This window comes from Schistocerca serialis, chromosome 11 (genome assembly GCF_023864345.2).
Source record: "Schistocerca serialis cubense isolate TAMUIC-IGC-003099 chromosome 11, iqSchSeri2.2, whole genome shotgun sequence".
NCBI classification, from domain to species: Eukaryota; Metazoa; Arthropoda; class Insecta; order Orthoptera; family Acrididae; genus Schistocerca; species Schistocerca serialis.
Window position 1 is genome coordinate 62,397,533 of NC_064648.1, and position 19,751 is coordinate 62,417,283.

The window sequence follows — 19,751 nt, forward strand, 5'->3', positions numbered from 1 at the left end:
AAGTCAACTTGTTTGTTACATCTTAAAGATTTCATAGTGCATACAGAGAAAAATTCTACTTACGATAGGAAAACAAAATATACAAAACATACATACACAAAAAATGGGAAATGTGAACGGTCTGATGCCTAACGACAAGAAAAGCGACCTGATAACCTTACCTTGCCGGGCACTTGCCAACAAAAAAATATAATCATCATCAGTAAGTGGTCATATAAATATCTGGAAATGGCATTACAGTGTATAAATCGTAAAGTATGTTCATTCAATAAAGGGTTTAATATTTGAAATATGGTGATTGCCCTTGCTTTTCTGGTTCTCAAAGTTTCGACGTGTACTACATTGGGGTGAGGAATGCTGGGAATTCTATATGGACCTGCATATAGAAGCTCAAATTTACTGCATCTACTTTTTCCTCTATTGGATAAATAATGTGTGCATACTAATATCTTCTGTCCTATGTGAAAGTCACGGCATGTACAAACCTGTTTTTGCTGTCTTCTCCGGCACTCTGCGGCACGTTTGATGTTGTTGAGTGTAATGTCGATTATTTCATGGTGGCGTAGTCGACGAGATGTAGGAAAAGATACTAATTTTTTAATTTTGTTAGGTGGTTCAACATTTTTCAATATAACAGTTGGATGTAGCATAGTAGATTCATTTGGTATGGAGCTAATTACATCCTGGAATGAGAGTATGTGTGTGTCCCAATCAATATGTTTTTTATGGCAGTATATTCAACATAGTTTACCAATTTCTTTCATCAGTCGTTCACAAGGGTTCGAAGAAGCGTGATACTTGGATATATAGATCGGGGAAATGTTTCTAGCTCGTAACATACGGGTCCATATCGCAGATCGAAATTGTGGTCCATTGTCGGAAATTACTTTCAATACATGCCCTACATGAAATAGAAAATGTTTTACAAATGCATTCGAAACAGATTTAGCAGTAGCTTTGTGTAACGGAGTGAAGGTAACAAATTTCGAAGTGAGTTCAACAGCGACAAAGATGTAACAAAAACCTCTATTAGTTCTGGGAATCGGTCCAAAAATGTCTACAGCGGCCATATGTCTCAATTTAATGGGTACAATGGGATGTAACGGAGGAATATGTGAAGTCGTGTCTGATTTAGCTTTCTGGCAGATTTTACATGACGCTAAAACTCGTTTCTCCATGTTGGCAAAATAACAGTTCTGTCTCAGTATAAGAAAGCATTTTCTGGCTCCGTAATGTGCGTAACTTAAATGAGTATACCAAATTAATTTGTTAACAAGCTCATCAGGAATACATAATAACCAGTTTTTGCTCTCAGGGTGAGAACGGCGAAACAGAATATTATTGCGTACAGTATAATGGTTTCTAATTGTAACGTTATTCCTATCTTGCCAAAGGTCTTTAATTTCTTTCAATACGTTGTCTTTGCTGTGCTCTTGTGCCATGTCTCGTAATGACGACGAAATGAAATTTTCAAATGCAACGCTAAAATTTGCTTGGCAGAAGTTGGTTGCGATGCCTTGCTGACTGTTGCTGAGAGAACGGGATAGTGCGTCTGCTACAATATTTTGTGTACCGGGAATGTGAACAATTGTAAAATTAAATTCCTGTAAATAAAGTTTCCATCTGCTTAATCTGTCATGTGTAAATTTAGCGGAAAGTAAAAACTGTATAGCTCTATGGTCTGTGTAAACGGTAGTATGTCTTCCATAAAGAAAATGCCTAAATCTGGTAAATGCCCATACAACACATAATGTTTCAAGTTCTGTAACAGAATAATTGCGTTCAGCAGGTGACAGAATGCGACTTGCAAAGGCGATGCTTTTAATTACTGTAGTGCCGTCTTCTTCAATTTCCTGAAAAATGTGTACACCTAAAGCGGTGTTAGAACTGTCGGTGGCAATGGAAAAATTTCTACTAAGATCTGGGTGTGATAAAAGAGGTGCATTCAACAAAGCATGTTTCAAATTAACAAATTCAGAATGTGCTTGGCTATCCCAGGACCAAATAGCGTTTTTACCCGTCAGTTGGCATAATCTAGGCGTGTCTAAAGCAGAGTAATGAATAAATTTAGGAAAAAAGTTAATTAATCCCAGAAAGCTGCGTAGTTGTTTCTTTGTCGTTGGAACAGTAATGTCACGTAAAGCTTGAAGTTTTTCCGGGTCAGGCGCAATGCCTTCTGCTGAAATTATATGTCCAAGAAATTTTATGGAAGTTTTGCCAAAGTGCGATTTGCTAAGATTAACTGTGAGTCCTTGTGCACGAAAAGTTTTCAACAGTTGTTCCAGAATGAAATTGTGTTCAGACCAGTTAGCTTCTGCAATAAGGATGTCGTCTACGTACGTTGTGATTCTGTCTTTAAGTTCTGTCGGAAGTATACTATTCAAACCGCGAATAAATGCTGCTGAAGAAATTGTTAAACCGAAAGGTAATTTGCAAAACTAGTAACAGTCATCAAAACAGAGAAATGCTGTGTACTTTCTGTAGTTCGGATGGAGCTGAATTTGCCAAAATCCCGATTTCAAATCTAATGTGGAATAAATAGCAGTACCATGAAATTTCTGTAGAAGTTCTTCTAGTGTCTGTGGGCGATCTGTTTCATTAATAATAATGTCATTGATGTGACGCGAATCAAATACGAGGGGAAGTGATCCATCCTTTTTCTTAACAATATGGAGCGGGTTTATGTACGGACTAACTGCCGGTTCAATAATGCCATGGTCAAGCTTAGCTTGCAATTCTTTCTTAACTTGTTCTCTGTAGATATATGGAATAGGATAATGTTTGGCTTTAAATGTGTCATGCTGTTTAACTTGAAATTCATACATAAAACCAGACATAGTACCAGGGATGTTGTCAAAAACTGGAGCTTGCTGTAAAAGAATATTGCGTAGTTGAATACGTTCGTCATCAGTATTTGCACTGCTCTGTTTTACCTTCTCAGAAATCATATGCATAACATCATAGTCGGCTTCTCTGGTGTATTGTAGTTGTGTACGTACGTATCTGTGAACAATGTGGAATGACAGTCCGTGTTACGCGATGTAGAAAAGACCTCTGTTCGATTAATTGCCTGTTCATCTGCAGATAAAGCGTGCTGAAATTCTAATGCCAGGATAGGTATTCTCTTTGCTACATTCGTTGAAAGTTTCTTCATTTATAACTGACATAGGTGATCCAGAATCGATTACTGCTGAAAATGTGGATGATCCAACCTTTACTTCAATGACAGGGTGGGAAACGTTTTTTTTTTTTTTTTTTTTTTTTTTGAATAACTGGTTTTTCATCCAAAAGTATGTCTCGGATGTCGTCAAAAGTAATAAAATTTTCGTGAACAAGATTTTGTCTGTCAAAAGTATTGCTTATGTTGCTGGAAGATGCAACCTGTACTGTATCTAGTCAAATTCTTTCTGCCGTGCTGTTATTTGCGGGAGGATGCTATGGCATTTCGACTATTTGTACTGTTCTGTTATTCCTTCCTGACGTATTAGGTTCAGGATGATACCGACTGTCTGGTTCATTCATGATAATCTGTTGTTGCGGATAATTCTGCTGCTGGTGAGACCGACTGTTACGCTGAAAACTGTGCTCATTACTTTTACGTCTGTCATAATAATCATTGCTATACGGCGCATTGCGGCAGGAGTTGAAATAATGCGTATTCTGTACATAGTGATTTCTTTGCTGCTGTGCGTTACTATTTGGTGGAGCCGACGCTATACGTGTAGGCGGCGAAACATTAAAGCTTGGTTGAACTTGCAGACTACATTGTTGGTTAGTATGCTAACCGGCTGGTTTTGATGCTGTTGCTGAGAAAACCCTCTATTGTAGCCAAAATGTGTCTGCGATTGCTGAAAATTTTGTACATACTGATGATTAAAATTTTGTCTGTTATTAAAATTATGCTGGTATTTCTTCTTATTTCGCGAGTGTCTAATGAAAACTGTCACTTTCGGTAAAACTTGTCATATCTGGTTTTCTTTACTCACTCTTAATTCTAGATAGATCGATAGCTGAAGAGGTGTTTTGATAGATATAAAGGATAGTAGAAGAGAAGGCAGCAGTGCAGAAAACTAAAGATGAAATAGCACTACTATGGCTCGGGGCCCTGTGCACGCTACGGCACATATTCATCGAAGTGTTATGAATCCCCTGAGGTCTCTTACGTGCTGCAAATAAATTTTAGTTTCCGCATTACAGGCCAAGCCGGTGGAAATGCGAAAACAAATTGTTGTATCCAGTCCAAAGGGTGAATCTGTGTTCTGTCATTATTAAATACCTTAAATTTTCTCACGGATAGAAAGTGCTTGTACTCAAAATTATCGCCTCTGTATGTCTGGGCAGGTTCAGGATAGCAGGAGAGTCTATTTGTGTGTGGCTGTTTGGATTCTAAGTCTCGTACTCTCTGTAAATTACCTAAATTATACTGGCTGTGTGATGTGTGAGTGTGACAAATGTGCAAGATGTGGCATATGCTGTGACGTGTTAGAGACTGAAACATTTTTCATTTCTGTCACTTATTGCTGTAAAGATGACAATTTTCTACGCAATGTATTGTTGGACGAACCTATCTCACTGATTGTCTGCTGTAAATTTTGGAATTCGGGTGTTTGGTTAAATGAAGCTGGTGAAGTATCGTCTGATTTGATGTCATTGTTATTTTCGATAACGTCAATACGACTGGCCAATTCATCAAATTTTTCAGTCTGTGCTTTTACGTGATCGTCGTTTTTAGTGTCACAAGCATTAATTTGTTTTTGTATTTTACGTGTGGTTTTGTTCAATTTCTTAACGTCTGCTTTGATGGCATCAGGATCCTGTATTAATTCTAATTGTTCAAGTCTGTTGGTCACTGTCTGAAAGGTTACTGTGTGTGTGTCTGTTTTTGTTTTAAGATCGGAGATTTCATCATGCCATTCGGTGTTCAACTGTTTGATTTCGTCTGATACTGTAGCAATATTGTTGTCCACGTATGTTTTTGCCTTTGTAAACATTTTACGCTTATCTTCCTGTCTCTGTGCAGTAATTGTTTCCATGACTTCTTTCTTTTCTTTGTTCTGTTCCTGTACGAATTTACGGTAACGCGTTTCACTGTTTTGTAGGTGGTGATTAAAATGTTCGTCAATTTGGCTGTTTTGTTGTCCAAATTTCGTATCTACTTTCGCATCCCGTGTGTGTGTGAAAGTTCAATTTCTTCTCTAAGTAATTTCGTAGTGGCTGCATGTGTATTATGTAATTCTTGTGCAACGGATCTAATTTCTTCACTACTGTTCCTAGCACAAGCCTTAATTTCCTCACGTAAATGTTCTTTAGTATCATGACATTGCATGGCAACGGCTGCAATTCGATTGTTTGAAACTTTCATTAAGATGTTTGAAATTATTGTCGTGTTTTTCATTCGACTGTTTGAGATTTACATTACATTGTTTGTACGATTCATTAAGTTGTTTGAAATGGTTGTCTAGTATTTCATTCCGCTGTTTGAGATCTTCATTAAGTTGTAGCAATAATGCCATAATTTGATCCAAGCCAAAATTGGCGACTCTGTTCTCTGCACTGTGTGATGGTGTATCTAAGTTAGTCACGTTTTGTGTAACCATTTGGTCATTCTCTGATTCTTGAAAAGGTTCGCCAATTGGATGTGCACTGTTGGTCACTACACCAGAATCAAACAAATCTGACATATTTTGAGTAACATTGTTCACCTTCGTTAGAAACATTTGTCTGCTCACTGTGTAAATTTTGCCAATCATGTGTGTCAAACTGGACAGCGTTCATTGTAACGGATCGTGCCGCGTCATCATTTGCCGTTAAATTAATTGTGGACATAACTGAATGTGTTTGTTCATCATCTGGAATAAAATCATTACTAGTGATCGGCATGCACTGATTATCTGTAATTAGAGGATTATCACTATTACACTGGCTGTCGCTAGTATTATCGGTCAAATTATTCGAGTCAGCTTTTACACTCATTGCACATCACGATGTACTGTTAGCAGTTTTTCGCGGCATTTTCACAAATCAAAGTTAAGCACAAAATGAAACAAAGACAAAGCAAAAATGCAACAAATACAATTACAACAAAGAGCAATAAATTGCCGATGATCTGTGAAAGAAAGAGTGACAAATTAGTAAATGCGTTGCGCCAGATGCAAACTACATTTAATATTAAGTAAATAAGAGCAGATATATAACTGACTACCTCTCAGAAATTCACAAATATACGATCCTGGCCGGTTGTCGACAAGTGTAACCTCCCCACTATAAAAATATATAATTATCTTTCACATTTAGTGTAACCCTCCAAAAAATAAATTGCGTAACCTATCAATAATACAATGTGACTAACCTCTCAATAAAATTCTCGCTCACTTATAACCTTTCAATAATGACTGTGAATTTAAACTGGTGAATTTTGGACGTCAGTAGCGCTGCGTCATGGCCCTGAAAGATCATTCTGAATAAATTGGAAATTCTTACCTCAATAAGGTCGCCGGATAACGCGTATATATCTGCTCCTATAATAAATTTTTCTGGCGCAGCACTGTGCAATGCTGGCCGATAGATTTATCATGTATAAAAAGAAACAACTGATTTTCCTTTACAATAATCGGGATGACCGTGGAGTGGAGAAATTACTAAGTTCTTTAAATTGAGATGAATGATTATCAAAAGTTAATTTTTTATAAGAGATTATTATTAAGAGATTTTTTAAAACATTTACATGGGACTTGATATAACAATACTACATGTGCGCTAGGCTGCTTTTACCTTATCCTACAACGCTCAGGCACCGCCATCGCTCGCCACGACCAGCCCAGCCAACACGATACACCAGACTGCTCCCTAGCAACAACTTACTCCTACTGCTACACAGTTCCTACCGCAGTGAACACTGCTTTCTGGTCTGAGATTCTCTTATACCTTACATATCGCAGGCAGCGCGTGAGCAATCCATCGAAATTACATCTGCTCGAGTGCACTAGCAACAAATTCCTTAATCATGGACCTCTTACAACCCACATTGCTATGTGCATGCTTCGACAATCCTCAAGTGAATGCATACCCATTTGGGTGGTCTCTAAATAACATGTGCATGTGCCTGTTATTATCTATAGCTGAGAAAATGCTTTTTGTGAGCTTTTGACATCATTTTGATACTCAGAGCGTCCACCTGATCTTGTAGACTGAAAGTTAAGCAGTTGTTTTTTGGATATCTGATGTGGCTATCATACTGACATTAGACCAAAAATTTTGGTCATTTGCAATTGTTTCCAGATTGCAGTTTAATTGACTGCAATCTCTCTCTACCTGACAAAGGGGGTATCTGAGAACGGCATGATCACCATAACCTTCCTCTCCACAATCACAGATTCGTGTGTTACTACATCCCACATGGTGCAGATGTTTGGGATATGGACTGTGCCCTTGACCTCGTGCACCATACCTCAAGTAGGGGAAATGTCGCGCAATTTGAATCTGTTCCTGATCCTTGACAATATGCGGTAAACACTCCTTTTTGTGCTCCTAGCGTCCGAATCAGACTACTCTTCATCTAGCTTCCAGGCTCATAAATGCCTTTTCTCAGTAATAGGTATTCCTTGATCTCATACACATGCTCATATTGTTCACGTCCTAACTAAAACAGCACTGCCTCGTAACATACCACGATATCCATCAGACATATCCCGATTATCACCAATAAACCCTGTAAAGGTGTAGTGCGAAAGGCACAGTGAGCTGCAGAAGTAAGCTCCACTGAATTCGTCGAAGTATTGTTTTGTTGCTCCATAGTCTAAGATGATGTGTCAATACGCTGGCAGTGAAGTGCACAATGGCGTCGACGTTAGTTTCGTGATATGACTACACCACATTAAATGGTAATTTATTGTCAGCAGTACCAGCATAGGCATAATTTCGGCCGCTTTCTGAGTAACAGATTTTTGGTGTTCTAGACAGTTTCTCTTCTCGACTAGAAGAACGCCTAAATATCTGCAAACAGTGCTGCATTTTACAGGTATTCCGTCAAGCTTTCAGAAGTATGTAGAGCCTTTGTGGCTTTATGAACAGCTATAGTCAGTTTGTTGCTCTTGCACGAATGCTGCATCTGAGCAAGAACATCACTCACCTTTGCCTTATGTCTCGCCCTAGAGTCTGCAGACACACCTACCAGAATGTCACCTGCACATGCGACAACACCTTCAACAGCATCTGCCCCAGAAGTAACAGGGTTCAATACTAAGATCTCAAACCAGTGGACCACTTACGGAATCTTGAGGACAGCCCTTGGTAATCTTTTTAATTATCTTTCTCTGAAGCCCTGGCTTACGGTTTAGCAGACCACTATTCCGACAAACGAGAAGTCAGCTACTACAGAGACCATTTCTCCACTTTAAGGCACAAGCTGAATGAAGATTTTGGAGATTTTGCTGATCAAATATGAGCAGTGTCAGGTGGCACATATGTGTTAGGGTGGGATGCCACGTGCAATGACATATTAATTGTGGTAGCTGAAGCCACAACAATTCACATCTTCATACGTGGAATAAATCTGCAAATATGTAGTGAAGTAAAGGTGGCCTCACCTACTTCACTACATGAGGCAGTAACACGGACACTTTTTTGCAAGGAGGCTGAAAGGTTCGCCTCTACTCTATCGCAAACAATAAGCTGCGCCACGTTTTTGTAAATGACACGAATTCCAAACGCTGATATGCAAGTACTGCCTGCCCAACAGATCAGAGACATAATCTTCAATAGCGGAATTCACCACGTGATAATAGACAAAATGTGAGTACATGGTGGGGAACTGGTCAGGTATCAGGCCCCACCACCCATCCTTCGAGTAAAATGGGTAATGTATCCAGCCCAAGACAGAAGTGTAAATGAGCTGGGTAATATAATTTTTAGAAGCCAATATCAGAGGAAGAGCTGAATAAGTGTCAGCAGATACAGGTGCTCAAATTAGTGCATTATTTGTTTCTCTTAATGATAATAGTGCACTTAAATCGTTATGCTGTAACATTAAAGGGTTTAGAGAAGATATAATACTGCCCACTGGAATATGTTTCGTAATCCTGCAGATGGGAGGTAAGAATTATAGTTTTGATAGGCAGGTTGGGAGAAGACGCACAAGGGATTTCAGTGTCATTCTGGTACTGAGTGGTGGTAGATTATAGGACGCACATTGTTCGATTCAGTGAGGCAACTAACTATTTCGATGGAACTCGCGACCCTCAATCGCTAGGAATTTGTGGAATGATACCACTTCCACAACCTCCAACAGACCCACATACATGGGCATTTGAAACTTACACAATTGGTGATAATCAGAGGTGGCACAGGACAGACTTCACAATCCAAATGCTTACTAGATTGGACTTTCTGGTTGATACACTCAGTCAAACAACATTCTGGACAGGTCGTTGACTCATGTGAAAAGAAGTGTAAATTAAGTAGAGATACTGGTAAAGAAATTTTGTGCTCCCGTATTTATTGATGATTTTTGGTAAGTAGATACAGAGATTACACGTGGAGAAATACTTGCTAGTGGTCAGGAAGTTGTAGAGGAAGAATTTCAGTGCGAAAATAAGTTAAAGTGCAAGAGCAAGAAGCAGCTGACAGAATGATAAATTGCACAGTTGTGACTTTACTTAAAAATTAGGACTATGAGAAGTTAGCATATTTGCCAGCGTCAGTGAAATCTTTTGCACTCAGTATTAAAGGAATATGCTTGGTTGTTCGATGAACACATGCCTTTCAGCCTTAGAAATGCGCCTGTCACTTTCCAAAGATTCGCTGACTTGCTACTAAGATGATTGAAGCCTACAACGTCTTTAGTGTATTTGAATGATACCATATTTTGGAGTACTGAGGAACATTTGGAGAGACTGAGGTACGTTTTATCAAGGTTGCAGCATACACATTTGAATTTAAAGTGTTTTTCGCACAGTCACAGGCTAAGTACCTGGGACATATTATCCTTCAGAAACTCGTCACTAGCAACCTTTTAGTTGTGCCTGTTTGTGACTCAGTATCTCCTCCATGTAGTGAGTTGTAACCTAGCCTTTTCGAAATTAAAATATTAGACCCCACGCAGCAACCAATTTATAAAACTGAAAGACTCTTGGAGATTTGTGAAAACTCATAGAATAATTTCCATCTTCATTTGTCATCAGCAGATATTTTCACAGGAGACTCGGAAACTCTGTGCTGTTACAGGGTACATGATTTCTAATTACTATTAAACTGTTACAAAAAACGAAGTTAAAAGATTCTTGGAATGGGGGGACTGGCATTAATGTGGTAGGTAAAATATTTTCCTGTGGGTATTGGTTCAAATGGCTCTGAGCACTATGGAACTCAACTTCTGAGGTCATCAGTCCCCTAGAACTTAGAACTACTTAAACCTAACTAACCTAAGGACATCACACACATCCATACCGAGGCAGGATTCGAACCTGCAACCGTAGCGGTTCCAGACTGTAGTGCCAAGAACCACTCGACCACTCCGGCCGGCTCTGTGAGTATTGAATGGTTCTGAGCCCTATGGAATTTAACTTGTGATGTCATCAGTCCCCTAGAACTTAGAACTACTTAAGCCGAACTAACCTAAGGACATCACACACATCCATTCCCGAGGCAGGATTGGAACCTGTGACCATAGCAGTCATGCAGTGTGGGTATTGATTCTGCTTAAAATTCCATTCATTCAGAGTCTGCATAGCTCTTATAGCCACCTAGTGTCACCTTCTGCATCTGGGTATTGAATATCCTTGTAGCATACTGATACAAAATACTCTTTTTTCCATGCTACAATAACCACATGGGCACACATTTGTAAAGCATCTGAATCCTTAACACAGTGAAATAAACAGTTTTCTCGAGGTACTTTGTGTTATATATATTTATGATTGTGATGTGTTCTCTGAGTGACATACTACTTTACTGTGGTCGCAATAAATGTATTCAAGCTTTTCTTGACCAAGTAAAAAAGACATTGGATTGTGTGTTGCAGCTTCTGTTTTGTCTCATTTCTTCAGTTAATGGGGAATCCTAAAACCTGTAAACAAGACTTTTATTTGACAGTATTATGAAAACGATAGATGTAAAGTCACTGTAAAGACAGGAATAATGAAAAGACCATACACACTAAAAAAATCACTCCCATACTGACTGACCACCTGGGGATGGCATATCTCCAGAGGTGGGAGCTCCCTTGCCCGGTATGCTAAAGATCTTACAAAGGCGTTCACAAACAGACACTACTGCTATGGAAGATCCACGTGCAAGACCTGCAAAATCCACTCACTTAGCACGTTCTATTCTAGTCCTTTCATAGACGTATCCATGCCATCAATGACGCCAGGCCTTCTTTGAAAGCAGCTGTTATATATAAGAGCTCTGCTGCAGTCATTGTTCAGCTTTTTCTATTGGTATAGCTACTAATCAACAGTCCATGAGGATAAATGTCCACCTTCAAACTGTGGCCAAGAACAAAGTGGACCACCTTGTGGAACAACATGCAGCTTTTAAAACACACTTGATTTCAATACCTGTTTCACAACCCAGGCCATCTGGAAAATCGCCTTCTCGTACTTTTCTAAACTGCACAAGTGGGAGACATCCTTGCAACACATTGTTCACAACCTAAATTAAGCTACTGGCACCACATCCTCCACCCAACTGTTTCCAGCACCCTCTGTCATGTCAACTTACAATTCACCTGCCCTCGTCCTCATTATGTTCTGTTCTCTTCCATTGTACCCATCAGTCTTTCTTCCTTCTCTGCTTCTCTCCTTTCTGCCTCCCATTTTTTTCTGTCTTCTCTCCCTCCCTCAGCCTCCCAATACTGCATCTCTCAGCCCTGTATTGCCACCTCTAGTCCCAGTGTGCTTCGCCAGGCAGGGCCAGTTCCTATTCCCCCGCCCGTATCGCACTGTCATTTCCCTGCCCTTGCTGGGTTGTTGCTCCTGTTCACTTTTCCTGTTGCAGTTTGACTGGAGGTAGCAGTCATTTGTGTGAGGTGTTCTACGTTGTGTGAGTGTGTACGTTTCCCTTTTCTAAGAAGGCATTGGCTGGAAAGATTATATGTACCAGTCTATTCATTGTGTAAGGCTGCAACTCACCGTAAGTTTATGGGAGTAGCAATCTATCCTTTTCATACCATTGTTGACTTTCTATTCTTAGATTTTTATTTGTAACACTAACGGAAGATCAAACTTGTGAGCTGGCCAGGAGTTGGATGCAGATACCTGATTATCTAGAGTACTCCATTCACCAGTAGGGATACTTGAGTCTTCCATTAATGTTTGAAAAACAGTTCGCACTCAGCTGCAGAGCGAATGGTTTCATCTGGAGACAAGACAATTGGAACAAAAAATGTAAGGATACAAGGACACAAGAGAAATGAAAGTGTGATGTGAGAGGATACAAAAAAAAAAAAAAAAAAAAAAAAAAAAAATCACCTGAAAAGTGGTCTTCTGAGCGAGTATATACAAGAAAGAAACATGTCTGCATGATTCTTCTATAATTCAAGTTAGTTGTGCATAGATGACTGAAGAAACAGCAGTCTACCTTGTTACTTTGCATGAAGAATCTGACAACACTAACTTTGGCTTACTGTTCTCTTTGTAAAATATTTATATACGAATGAACTATTATATTGTGAATACTCTGACAACACAAACTAAAATTAGTGTTCATTATAAAGTTACACAAATGTGGACCTCTGATAGTACATTGTTATGTGAAAGAGCCCTCAAGGGTGCAAATGGTTAATAGTGAGTAATGTAATGGTTTTTTGATTTTGTTCTGCATAAAAGACTGTAAAGGTGGACAACATTTATATTCAGATGAGTGTTAAGTGGGTGGTAGCTTCTACAAGAGCAAAGGTTGACAGCTAAACTAACTTAATTTAGATAAAATAAGCTGGTGGGAAGGGGGAGGGGGGGGTTGAGTCTCAGGGAATGTGATGAATAATCGCACATTAATTGGTCATTCTTGTAAATATACAAAAGGAACAGATTATCAACTTAAAACATCTCTGATGTGCTACATTCAGTGATCCTGGGCAGAGATAAAAAATACGAATTTGTAGAGATACATGACAACTCTGGCAAGTTACAGGTTTGTAAATTCGGAAACGATGAAATTTATACAGATGTCTCAAAATAATGTGCTAAATTGTGGTCCTAGTAGAGGTGCAGCAATGGAAATTCTGTCATTGGAAAATAAATTACTAGAGCATTCAGTTATTAGGTAATATGATCTCACTTGCTACAGCCACTCCCTTTCCGTCCTTACTCCACGGTGTTACCAGACAGCAGTGAAGGTGGCCTGGGATCCAATGAAACCATTGTTAATATAAGTGTGTTGTCTCAAAGTGACTTCCGTAGAATAAGAAAGTGTGTAGATCTGCTGCTTCCAGTTTCACCTGCACAGTGCATATGTCCACATGCAATTTTTTTTTTTTTTTTAATGCAGAAAGCCATCAATATGGTTGTGATGTTTATTTACTCATCCAGGAATCGTCCTATAATGATATAAGATTTGTCATTGTAATACAGTGAACCACATGTTACATGAGGATACATCAGGAAATTTACACTTGTATTATAGATTCTATTTAACATTGTACCACACAACATTCTCTCACATTTTATTATCAGCACTTCTGTTAGTGAAAGCAATTTCACATTTATGTTATGAAATTTACAATGACAGGGAGCACATTGGCATTGGCTATCATCATATTACAACTAACAATAAAAGAAAGGAGAGCTTGCTTGAAAGATAGATTTCAAGTCAAAATCAAGCCAATGCAAAACATATAAATGTCACACAACAGTACAGAAGAATTCAAGGGCTTTCAGTTGTGAGCATTAAATAAGTATCCTTTGCCTTTCAATCAAATAGGAAGACATATTACAAAATCCACACTTGCAGATTTGGCCTCGGCTATGACAGCCACTTCCCAAGAAAATGTAGGTGAAGATGACAGAACCTGAACTTACACCATATTCTAGAAACGTAAGTTCTCAGTGTTTGGGTGAATATCTGAAGAAGAAATAGACTTCAATGTGGGCAAAAGCTGAAAGCTGTAACCTCAATGCTGGGGCATATTTATGTACCACAACTGGAAAATGAATAATGGGAAGAACAGTGAAAATGAAGCAACACACTAGCTGAGAGGTAAGTTTCAGAATTTAGTAATGCACCAAGAACATTGATTATGGCCACAAAGAAAAGCACCATATAGTATTTGCTTCATGCTATCCCATTCTTCTAGCATGTTACATCCATATCACAATTATTTAGATAAGATTCAGTTTTAGTTCCATAGACCCAAAAATGAGATTATTCTTGTGGGTGTAAACAAGTTTAGAAAAATATACCATAAAAACAAAATATCTGAATACAATACTCCCATGTCAGGATGTTGTCAAAATATGTGAATATGGTACAATAAACTGGAACTGCTAATATTTACAAACTTAATACATTTTCAGAACAAAATATAGGTTTAAATGGCTCAGAGCACTATGGGACTTAACATCTGACGTCATCAGTCCAAAATATAGGTACGCACTTTTAATTTATTATCATACACAAAATATCTAATCTAGACTGTTGTGACCAAGTACTGACAAAACTGAAATCTAACAGATTTAAATGACAATAAGATGGGTTGCAATGACACTGACAAAATTGAGTACAAATGTTAAAAAAAATTAAGATAATCAACACATCAATCTACTTAGTCGTTTGCAACGACCTTGCAACAGCTTCTACGACACTAATGACTGATTTATTGATTTTTATTGTTGTAGAGACCTCAGAGATCATCTGAGGCATTACAAAAGTCAATATTACATAGTATAAATGTTACACAAAAAATTACAAAAACAAGAAAAATATTACACAAATAATTATGGTACCTTCACACAAAAACAAAACAGAGAAACTTCTGGTACAAATTGATATTGCATAGTAAATTTAGCCAAATACAGACTTACTCATATATAGAAGCATATAAAAACTGATCACAAAGTGTAGTCATACCATATTCTTTGCCTCCCTTAAAAATTCATCAGTTTCATAAATGCTGAGCTCAAGAAGAAATTCTTTTACTTTTTTTTTTTTTAGTTGTTGAATTGGAAGATCCCTGTTATGTTGGAGTACGGCATTAAAAATTTTTATGGACTTGTATAAGAAGCACTTTTTTTTTTATAGTTACATCAGAAAGAAACTAGGTCCTGCTTGTTTCTTGTGTTACAATTATGTCACATGTCTAACTGTTGATAACTCGGATAGTTTTCCTTAATATGCATTATACACTGTAGTATAAATATTGACAGCAGGGTCATAATCTGTTATTTTTTAAAGCTTGGCCTACAGTGAGCTCTGGGTGCCAAGCTACATATCAGTCTTATTGCCTTCTTTTGTAGTTTGAAGACATTAGCTGCCTTGCTTTGATGTCCCCACAGTATTGTACCATAGGAAATGTGACTGTGTATTAAAGGAAAATAAACCTCATTAAGTACTGGCATGTTTAGACAAAGACGCAGCTTCCATAGAGCAAATATTCCATTGCTACTGCTGCTTCCCACTTTTTCTATATGGCTACCCCAGGATAATTTTAAATCAATTGAGATTGTAAGGAAATTAACAGCATTTGAACTCTGCTCAAGTTCAGTGTTATTATTCCACAATACATACAGGTCTTGTATTTTTTTTCGGTTGACACAAAGGGAATTAGCTTTACACCAATTTTCAACTTTGACAGTGCACTGGACTGCTTCATATTTCACCTTCTGCGCTGTTTCTGCAGTTATACAGGCTGCAAGATCATCTGCAAATAAGTAAGTCCTAGTTGACGGCCCAGCTATGTTACATGGTAGGTCATTTACATAAATAATAAATAGAATTGGGCCAAGTACAGAATCTTGTGGGACACCCATGCCCACAGGTAAGTAATCTGGTTCTGCACCATTAAAAACCACCTTTTGCACTCTATTACTTAGATAAGATTTTATCAATTCCAGAGAACTTCCTGTAAAGCCACAGAATTGCAGTTTGTTCAATAAGATTTCATGAGACACAGTGTCGGAAGCTTTTGATAAATCAAAGAGTTTATTCTGAACCACTAGCTTGCTTTCTAGTTGCTTCACCTACTTTGTTAAAAGTAATAAGGCAGATTTAACAGTTCCTAACCCTGATCTGAAGCCAAATTGACTATGAGTGAAGATTTTGTTTTCTTCAAAGTATTTTACTATTTGATTATTTAATATAGCTTCTATCACTTTAGAGAAGATTGGCACAATTGAAACAGGCCTAAAATTATCACAACTTGAGAGGCTGCCTTTTTTGTGTATTGGAGTGACTAACAAACTTTAGTGCCTTTGGGAACTGAGCCTCCAAAATACATGTATTTACTACAAGTGTTATTAATTCTGGCAGTTGAACTGAATCACATTTTTAACATGGCTGAACTTAAATCATAAACGTCATTACTAAAACTGTTCTTCATTTTCCTCAGTATATTAGTAACATCCTGTACCTTGAGCAGTTTAAAGCTAAATGTACTCTCAGGCTTTGTGGTGTTTCTCAGGTAGTATTTATGGTGTATCACACAGCAGAAGGTACAAATCTTTCAAACACTAAAGAAAAACTCAAAGTAAAGTAATCTCGTGTTTGCAGCATGCAACAAATCACGAGAGTTCACAAGCAAAAATTCGTCACTTACAGATAGAAATACTAATGAAGTATATCATATAGTGAAATGTCTGGGCGTTTTCATTACGAATTTCTACATTATGTCACAGTTATATAATTTAATTTTGATGAGATAATCAGAAACAAATAAAAAAATGATTTTGTCTTGTTTATGCACGGCATTGACTTTTGGCGATCGAGATAATAGACAATCTTTGGCGTTACTACCAATGCATACTTCCCAACAGAATTTCTTATGCTAAGTGAATTGATGGAAGGTGGTGCTAACTGCAAGTAACAAATGTCAGATTTTTAAGTTAGTGCAGAAGAAAGCTCATTAAAACAAGGACTGTAGGAACACAATTTAATTATTGTTTTTTATTCATGATGTTTTCAATTCACATATTCAATATAGATATTTTATTTCTTTAATATCATGTCCTTTTCACAGTGGTACCAGAAAAACTGACATTACGTATTACTTACAAAATTACCAGTGCATTCCCATAGAATAACAGAATATTATGTCCTCCAGGAATCACATTGGGTACACCACATACAGAATAAACTGTACAGCAACTACAATGTTTTGTGAGCAAGTAATGCCAATCAGTATCTTTAATTTTAACATAACTCTTGACTCCCATAATTACCTGCTTACGTGTGCTTGTACTACAGGTTATTGGTAAAGCAAATACTAATTGAATAGGTCTTCACACTTTTAATACTTAGCACAAATTCTGAGAAAAGTAAATTGTTTTGTTACTGTATCACCTCTATGGTGAATTAAGAGGTACTGACTGGTTTCTTTGAACATTTAATAGAAGCCTTTTTACCTGCTATTGATAAAGAGCCATTCCAAGTTCTGTACAGAACAATCTCTCGCATTTTTCATGAGGTTTGTTATTCTGTACACTAATATTTCTTCTTCTAAATGGTAAATACTGCATTCAGACATTGTTGGTATTAAAGGTAATTCATGAAATAAATTATATTTAAACCAGAAAATTAAAGGTTTCACATGGCACATGAAAAGTACCTTGCTACACACATGTATGTACAGATTCCAAAAGTCTGTGAATTTGAGTTACAAACTTTTTTAAATAGAAATATGAAGAGCACAATACTTTGGATCTGCAATAGCTCAAATGTACAATACTTTAGTTCCCTATGGGAAGCTTTGTTTGTTCTTTATGTGATTAGTGCAACTGCTTTCACTCTTAATGGAAAACTAAATGGTTTATGTTAAAGTTAACTAGCAAAAAGTGTAACCATTGTTACATAATTTCTGTGAAGTAAGATTCCTTAATGTTAATTCGTTCCTTTGTCATAACTTGATAATTTCAGTTCTGTATGGGACATATGAACTAACAAAATGAGATGCTTTTATTACTATGCCCAAACAAAATCTTTTTAACATGTAGCACACAGTTCAAATTAGCAAAAAGTGTAATCATATAATTAAGGTAAATGATGATGAAAATTAGGCATATAACATGAATACTGATATTTCCTAGATTTCCAAGTGTAACTGTAATCACTGTATTCTGTACTTCGAAGTGCTAGACAGATAATTATATATGATTATTTGCATTCTCTCCCTCCCCCCCCCCTCCTCCTCCTCCTCCACAAAACAGGAAAAATAGTAGAAAAACCTCCTAGCAAAATAAAGATAAAATTCAGAAAATTAGGTTTTGCATGATTCAGGCCCCCTTATTCTAAAATGTTTCTAAAGTAATAAGAATGCTTATGATCAATTGGAACATTGTGTCCATTCTAGGAAGTATTAAAACAAGAATTAACAGAGTGACAATTTTATTGCTCTTATGTTGCAGAGTATCCACAAACATTACTGTTGGAAACATAGGGTCACTGCATACTCCATTACATCACATCCATCCTGTGATTAAACTTTTTCTTAAAGTGAAAAATTCAAGTTAACATAGTTATTGAGGGAAATATTTTCTCACACTGAAAGCCATCTGTCAAATAAGTCCCAGGACATTTTTTTCATTAATTTCACACAAATCACCTGTTTTTAATGCAAGTGCATATTTTGTAACACCAAACATCTTCAAATAAGCTTATATAGTAAACAATTATAATTTTGTTACAATATCTACACAGGACGTAAAGAGTTAATTTTACTTCAATGTGATTCATCTTTTGAAGTTCATCATTACACAACAACAAATCTATGGACAAAATAGTTTTAAAAATCTGTCAAAATGCCACACCCATCTGCATGGAATGTCCCATTACACAATCTTTTCCAATTTGAACACTATACATGATTAAACAATATGAGTTTATTTAACTTCTGCCTTATACTTGATTTGTTGTTTAAAATTTTCTCAGCAGACATTTTTTTCCATATGTTTTTAAGCATATGCAGGAGTACAGGGATGCAATCTTACAAACAAGTTGAGTCTGATGTAAGTCCTCAATCCCAATTTCATTATGGTAATCATGACCAAGAGCAGGAAATGGGTGATCTACAAATTTATTTTTAACACAAAGCAAAATCTTGGCCTGTATATATTTCTATCGCATATCCCCAGCAATCACAAACATCTGAAACAGTTTCTTTGAGTATTCTACAACAGAGTACACACAGTCACTTGTTTTAACCAGTTTTCCCCGGTTAACAAAATTTACAAATGCATTTTTATTGGCCATATTGGGAGAAGCATAGAGAGCATCACATTCAAATGCAGATTTAACAACTGGTGGGTTCAGTATGTGAAGACAGTCTTCGCATGTGATCTGCCTTGAAAGGCGCAATGACACATACCCTGCAATATAATAGAGTATATTTTGCTTGTAAAATGAGAACTTCTCTACTTCATTTTCTGCAGCATTTTCATCATTTTCTACTACATGCTTTCTTGCATGAAAATCATAAACAGGTGGCAAACAGCACACATTAAAATTTGAGCAATTCCCATTCATTGCAGTGACACTGATACCCAACAGCAACTTTCTCACGGCACATTTGAACTGGTATGCATTTGGATTGTTGTTCCAACCACCTC